General features: G+C 42.6%; 1 protein-coding gene and 2 long non-coding RNA genes across 3 annotated transcripts in view; 1 reads left to right on the top strand and 2 right to left on the bottom strand.

Annotated features, from left to right (window-relative positions):
• LOC142902133 (guanine nucleotide-binding protein subunit beta-5b-like) overlaps positions 1–283 on the top strand; it is a 17,388-nt gene extending 17,105 nt beyond the window's left edge. The window contains exon 15 of the mRNA XM_076046977.1: positions 1–283. This exon is cut by the window's left edge and continues 664 nt beyond it. The gene's annotated coding sequence lies outside the window, so the exon portion shown is untranslated.
• A 998-nt stretch (positions 284–1,281) lies between these two features.
• Positions 1,282–4,444, bottom strand: LOC142904806 (uncharacterized). Its single transcript, XR_012929457.1, has 4 exons — positions 4,293–4,444; positions 3,065–3,162; positions 2,439–2,515; positions 1,282–1,696 (listed from the first exon to the last, which is right to left on the bottom strand). It is a non-coding gene; the product is annotated as an uncharacterized LOC142904806 (long non-coding RNA).
• A 2,083-nt stretch (positions 4,445–6,527) lies between these two features.
• The window catches only part of LOC142904801 (uncharacterized), a 2,501-nt gene continuing 1,528 nt past the window's right edge, over positions 6,528–7,500 (bottom strand). The window contains exons 3-4 of the long non-coding RNA XR_012929454.1: positions 7,299–7,375; positions 6,528–7,072 (exon numbers count right to left, since the gene is read on the bottom strand). This is a non-coding gene — a long non-coding RNA (uncharacterized LOC142904801). The remainder of the gene's footprint in view (positions 7,073–7,298; positions 7,376–7,500) is intronic.

Genomic DNA, 7,500 nt, shown 5'->3' with positions numbered 1-7,500 from the left:
TGTGTACAATGTACAAATTAATATATTTTATATGAGATGAATTTGTAAACGGTGGCCCCTCTTTTTCTAACTGTCCCACTGCTCCATGAAGTTTTTCATCGGCTCTGGTCCAGCAGGTCCGATGGTGCTACGACGGAACAAACTGTCTTCAAACGTGTTCTTAGAGCAAATAGTTCAGCTCTCATTCGTTCCCTCTCAGAGTTCTCTTGAGCATTATATTTTTTTTACCTTGTTTTCTTTTATGTCTCACTTTTTTGTTAATAAAAAAAGTTGGAAAACAGAACGCAGACTGACCCTTGGTTTTCTTTGCAGCACGGCGAGGCCGTCTTCACAGTGAACAAGGAATGAATTCCTTCCTAAGATGATTAAAAAAAATAAAATAAAAAAAATACCTGTGCACCTTTACATGCATCAACTCCACCAAGTACTGCATGTGCTAAATCAAATTGATGATGTATGAAAATATTTTCCTCTTCTTAAATTGTGACCCTAATGATCACACATTGCAGACTGCATTCAGGAAAACCTGTCTTCTCAGCTGCCTCTTCCAAAGCATGCGTGCAGGGTTTGAAGTAACAGGATACTGAAGAAAGGATGTTGAAGACCTGTTCTGGCCGCTCCAGCGTAATAAATAAGTTTGCGAGACCCTCACACGGTGCAGTGCAGCTGTCACCTGACGGGGTGAAGACCGTGCTTGTCGTGTGCCAACCTGTGTTTCCTGTTGACACCGTTTCACTCTGCCAGTGAGAACCACAATACGCAGGTTACACACATTTTGCCACTGTCATTCTCCGCTCTCGGTAGCTTTAGTGTCTAATCTCACAACACATGGGACACATGGCACGGCATTTTGAATTTTGCTACTCTGTGGCCCACTGTGTAAGGATAACGTGCAGAGAGAAAGTATCAGACTACTTCAGAGTATCGTGCAAATACAGAATGAGCGCAGTGACGGGTGTGAAGCAGGCATTGATCGCGCGTTGAAAAAGGAGTTTGAGTTGACACCATTCAAAAAGTCAACGCTTTCTTTATGTTTGGTAGATTCAAACTGAAGTATGAATATATGCATTTGTTTCCACTATGCAAAGGGGGAAAATGGCTCATTTAATTAGTTGTTAAGGAGGCGGGCATTCATTGAATTAATTTTGGCACTGTAAAATCCCCATCACCTCAAGATGTTTCCCAACGCTCCCTCTGACGACGATTGTTTGAGTATGTCTGAGTACATCTCAGGTGTAACAGCTGGACATGCAAGAAAATAGACACAATGCCACAAACTACTCATTTAATTATGGGCCAAGTTGGCCTTTTTGTTTTTATTGTTTCATTTTCCAGTCAAGAATAACTGCAGTTTTATACGTGATGAGAGGACGGGTCCAGGCTCCAGTCTGCGGCTTCTACACTTGCATCGTGTACACACCATTATGTTTTCAGTGAGCACATTCATAAACAGAAGCACAGATCAGGTCCGGGTCCAGGTCCTGGGGTTTCAGCGGTGCTATGGTTGAATCGTTGTGATCTTTTTGTTGGTTTGTGGATAATTGCGAGTCAGAAGATGGAGGATGTGAGGCGGTCAGGCCGTGACAGACAACAACAGGCAAACGTGGGTCAACCTGTGTTTGTCTGACTCTCCATCTTCTGGCCTTTATCATTTGTTTTGTGGACGATGCATCATGGCCTTCACGCTTTGCACCACCTGCAAAGCACAACATTGTTCATTAAGCACTTCGCCACAAACTCAAACATCTTGAATTCTTTGATACACCTCAGTCTTGCTTGTTCTTTCTACAGCTACAAACATCATCCACAACTCGTGAATCGTCAACTACTTAAATGTCCTGCAGCTAAAAGTATCAGAAGCGTCATTGGGGACCTTGTAGCTTGTTGACGTTAAATCTCAGCTGGTTTCACTAACTTGAAGACGTTTTGATTCTCACTCTGAGAAAGATGAATTTAGAATTTAGATTAATAGAAAGATTTTAAAGGAGTGAATCTGAGCGATCCAGTTGCTGTGTGAGGTTAGGAGTAAGAAGAAGAAGAAGAAGAAGAAGAAGAAGAAGAAGAAGAAAATTTTGCATGGGACAACAGCTTAAACAGTGCAAAGAGAGGAATTAAAAAGAGTGCAAAAAAACATATATTAAGTTAATACATATCTAAATAAGTGTTAAAAATAAGTGTTTTGTCGCACCTTAGTGAAAATTGTTTAGTAAGTAGGGACAACCAAAGTTACGATTATTTAAAAAAAAAAAAAAAAAATGGATCAGTCCAATGAGGTCAGAACAGATTTTTGTGCATTCCAATTGGTTACTTTGCTTTTTATGTTATTTATTCATTTATTTATTCATTTATTTCTTTATTTATTTTTAAGTTGGTGCTAAATAGCCGCGTTGGCCTGTGGGAACCAATTTTGCCTGAAAGCACAATGTCAAAACACCGACCTCGTCGACGGTGGGAAACCGACCACACGCATGCTTGGAGAAGATCATCTGGTTGTTCACGCACACCTCAAAGCCGTCTGTTGAAACAAACAGACACACATTTGAAAAACTGTCACTGTGGCTGTTTTGTGGCGATGATAAACGAGTCACCGGACAGGTTTCTTAGCATTAGCGTGGCATCAGATTCTGATCAAAAATGTTTTTTTGTTTAGACAGGCTTGCAAAATGGAAAATAACAAGGCTCAGTGTGGTGTGAGACTTTCATGTTTTACCATGAAAATTATTACAAAATAATGCGACAGTCTCACGTATTTACGAGATGATTTAGAAAATTTTAACGTGAACTATTGGACTCTTGCGTCATTTCTTGAAAATGATCACGAAATAGCGCGATGGTTTCACGTTATAACGTGAAAGTTACAACGAAATAAAGCGATTGTTTCATGTTGTCACGTGAACATTATTGCAAACGCAATAGTTTCACGTGACAACGTGAAACTGAGACCTGTTTTTTTTTTTTCTTCTTCTTCTTTCTAGTGTGGCAGCAATGCGCTTCCGTACAATTGATCACTTTTTTGACGTTTTTATTTTCTTTACCAGAAGAACGCAAAAACGTGACCGCGTACCTGGTGTGTTCTGGTAGCCTTGCACCTGCAGCCCAGGGAACATGGAACTCAGGTAGTAGAACAACTGGCTGAAGTGCCCATTATACTGTCATCCTTGACTGCAGCACACACAGCAAACAGGAAAAGGAGAACACATGAACCAAGCAAGGTAAGCAAATGATTGATGTATTTGAATAAAAAACACACACTAGAGTTTTCTCACTCTCTCCTTTTAAAAAAAAAAGTAATTCCTTGTGCAACTTCACTCCGACAGAGGAGACGTAAACGTTTTTGTTGACCTTTACATTTAAGCCCATTTTAAATGTTATAATAACGTGGCAAGGTGAACACGGCCCGGACGGGCTTTGAACCCCAGACTCCTGGGTAACAGTCATGCACGCTAAAAGGCCAAGAAGCCGGGGCGCGTGATCAATTGGAGGCGTAGTGACAGCACCGTCAACTGTCACAATAACTTGTATACATGTATACAACACAACAACACAACAACATTTATCTATATTACACCTACATGTTTATATTGATACATCTCGTATACTTATACTTATGTTATTATGTATTTCTATATTTGAATTATTTATTTGTATACATCTACATCTATATTATGAGAGCTTTGTCGTTCACCCTGTAACTCACTCTGGCCTCTCTCTCTCTCTCTCTCTCTCTCTCTCTCTCTCTCTCTCTCTCTCTCTCTCTCTCCATGTCTCTCTAAGCAGCTGAGCGCCCTCTGGAGTTTGGATCTGCTCTGGGTTTCTTTCCACAGGGGAATCTTTTCCTGGCCACTCTCACTCTAGTGTCTTTGGCGTTGGGTAATAATCGGGCTACAGTGGGTTTTGCCTTCGGTTTATTGTCGGCCAATACGGCAACAGCAGTATCAGGAAGAACTTTGCACTTTTTTTTTCATCCACACGTCACAATGCCGAATCCCCTCCCCCAACATAAAATGTCCCCCTAGACACACGTGCCAGGTAGGAACCATTACCTTGTGGGAATGACTAAAACAAAAATAATAAATAATAAATCTTCAGTCATAATAATAATAATAATAATAATAATAATAATAATAATAATAATAATAATAATAATAATAATAATAATACAAAATATGAGCAATGATAAAACAATCATTCAAAAATTAATACACTGCAATAACTCTGTTTAATATATGTAGTGTGAAATAAATCAGATGATCGCGTTCAGCTACAATACACGCTTTAAGAGTCGCACTCACCCGTAATAAATAACCACACTCATGGTTACCGGCTGATTTGTGGTCGATGTGGAGCGACGAACCTTTTTGAGCAGAGAGAAGTTGAACAATGCCCAGTGTCCTGGTTCACCGTCAATTATACTAGACAGCCACACCTGGTGGAGGCAGGGCCTGCTGGGATATATTGTCCACCCACTCTACTCTGGTAACAAATCACAAAACATTCCAGACTGATCACTGGACTTTAGACTTTAGACTGTCTTTATTGCCTTTGCAAAAAAAACACCACAGTGATCTCATGTACAATGAAGTGTTGTTACTCGGCTTCCAGAGTGCAGCAATCTTTTGCTACACTGTACAATTTAAAATATGAAAATAGAAAAATAGAAAATATCTGGAGCTAGAATGGTGGTAGAATAAAATAGCATCGACAGAATAAAGTGTAGGCGCTGCTGTGCCTTCTTCACCAGGGAGGAGGTGTGGAGTGATCAGCTGAGGTTTGTCGGTGATGTGCACCCCCAAGAACTTGGTGCTACTGTGACAGTGGCGGTCCTGTCACTACGCCTCCAATTGATCATGCGCCCTGGCTACTTGGCCTAGGGGATATCCCTTTGGCCGAATGGTTAAGTGCGCATGGCTATTACCCTCTGCGCCTTGCCACACTACTCACGACTTCCACAGCTGTGTTGTTGATGTGGAGGGGGGTGTGGATCTTCTGAAGTTCACGATGATCTCCTTCGTCTTGTCGACATTCAGGACCAGGTTGTTCACCCTACACCAGTGCACCTGATGTTTCACTTCCTCCCAGTAAGCCTGTTCATTGTTATCCTGAATGAGGTCCACAAATGTTGTGTCGTCCGCATACTTCAGGATGTGGTTGGTGTGGAACCTTGGCGGCAGTTACGGGTCGTCAGGGTGAATAGCAGGAGGCTCAGAACGCAGCCCTGGGGGGTGCCGGTGCTCTGGGACAGATCCCCTCGGACAGATCCCTCCAGCTCATCTGGCGGGACCCCAAGGCGTTCCCAGGCCAGCCGAGAGAGGTAGTCCCTCCAGCGTGCCCTGAGTCTTCCTCGAGGCCTCCTCCCGGTGGGACATGCCCAGAACACCTCTCCAGGGAGACGTCCAGAACCAGAAGGCATCTGAAACAGATGCCTGAGCCACCAAAGCTGGCCCCTCTCAATGTGGAGGAGCAGCGGCTCTACTCCAAGCTCCTCCCGGGTGAATGAGCTCCTCACCCTGTCCCTCAGGGTGCGCCCAGCCAACCTTCAGAGGAAACTAATTTCTTCTGCTTGTGACCATAGGTCAGGGTGGGAACGTAGATCGACTGGTAAATCGAGAGCTTCGCCTTTCGGCTTTGCTCTTTCTTCACCATGACAGATCGGTACAGCGACCCGCCAGTCAATCTTGCGCTCCATCTTCCCCTCACTGTGAGATACTTGAACTCCTCCACCTCCAGGCAGGCTCTCTCCACCGACCTGGAGAGGGCAAGGCACCTTTTTCCGGTTGTTTCATTGGCATGAACCAATCAAATCGCGGCCCAGTCTGCCCGGTCCTTTCTCATTCTTGGAGGGCAGGATGATTGAAAGCAAGTGTTGCAACATGACTTCTCAAGGAGCTTCACAGCACCTCGACACAGTCAATAGGCTGGGAGAGCTGTCAGTGAGTAATTGTTTAACTATGGCTAACGAGGTTTGCGCAAAGGAACGCTGTCTCTCAGCTCTATCTGGTGGCAGAACAGTGGAACTGCATTTCAGTGAGTTTCTTGTTGATTAAAGTTTTTTTGTTGCTTTTTTTGTACCAGCTAAAAAATTACTTACTATAATGTGTCATTTTTTTGTTGTTGTTGTTGTTGTTGTTGTTGTTGTTTTTACACTTTCAGACATGATGAGATTTTGCATTTAACTCTCGTGTTAAACTATCATAACGGTTGTCCCTGAGAGTTTATGGGACTTTAATAGTTTTTAGCCTTGAAAAAAATGATTTTTTTTTTGTTGTTTTGTTTTTTCATTTTTTGGACAATTTGAGATTTGCACTACTCCCACCGTTTTCATAATGAACTATCATTGAACAGTCATCTCAGGGCATTTCAGGTTGATATAGCACTTTCAATTTTTTTTGAAAAGCTTATCTTTTGTCCCAGATTGATTATTAAAGTCTCGCTTCAACTGCTCAAGCACTTAAGCACTCAATGTACATCAAATATCTCAGGTGTAACAGCCTGAAATGCAAGAAAATAGACACAATGCAACAAAGTACTCCTTTAATTATGGGCCAAATTGGTCTTTTTGTTTTTATTGTTTCGTTTTCCAGTCAAGAATAACTGCAGTTTTATACGTGATGAGAGGACGTGTCCAGGCTCCAGTCTGCGGCTTCTACACTTGCATCGTGTACACACCATTATGTTTTCAGTGAGCACATTCATAAAAAGAAGCACAGATCGGGTCCGGGTCCTGGGGTTTCAGCGGATAAAAGGATGGGTCCAGGCTCCAGTCTGCGGCTTCTACACTTGCATCGTGTACACACCATTATGTTTTCAGTGAGCACATTCATAAACAGAAGCACAGATCGGGTCCGGGTCCAGGTCCTGGGGTTTCAGCGGTGCTATGGTTGAATCGCTGTGATTTTTTTTGTTGGTTTCATGGATAATTGCGAGTCAGAAGATGGAGGATGTGAGGCGGTCAGGCCGTGACAGACAACAACAGGCAAACGTGGGTCAACCTGTGTTTGTCTGACCCTCCATCTTCTGGCCTTTATCATCTGTTTTGTTGACGAGGCATCATGGCCTTCACGCTTTGCACCACCTGCAAAGCACAACATTGTTCATTAATTGAAACATCTCGAATTCTTTGATACACCCAAGTCTTTGCTTGTTCTTTCTACAGTTATGAACATCATCCCCAACTCATGACTCCTCACGCTCCGCCCAATTATTATTATTATTATTTTTTTTTTAACATGGTGCTAAATAGCCTCCTCGGTGTGTGGGAATCCATTTTGCATGAAAGTACAACTTAAAAACACACCAACCTCCTCACTGGTGGGAAACCGGCCAGATTTCTTCTTGGAGAAGATTGACTGGCCGTTCATCGCCACCTCAAAGCCATCTGTTAAAACAGACACACATTTGAAAAAAACATCACTGTTGCTGTTATGGTGATGATAAATGAGTCACCTGACAGGTTTCTTAACGTTAGCATGGCAACAGATTCTGACAAAAAAAAATCAGTTT

The sequence above is a fragment of the Nelusetta ayraudi genome, unplaced genomic scaffold (assembly GCF_046127955.1).
Source record: "Nelusetta ayraudi isolate G7.1 ecotype Tasmania unplaced genomic scaffold, CSIRO-AGI_Nayr_v1 ptg000005l, whole genome shotgun sequence".
NCBI lineage: Eukaryota > Metazoa > Chordata > Actinopteri > Tetraodontiformes > Monacanthidae > Nelusetta > Nelusetta ayraudi.
Note: the sequence above shows the minus strand (reverse complement) of the source record. Positions and strands in the feature narration are given on the sequence as shown.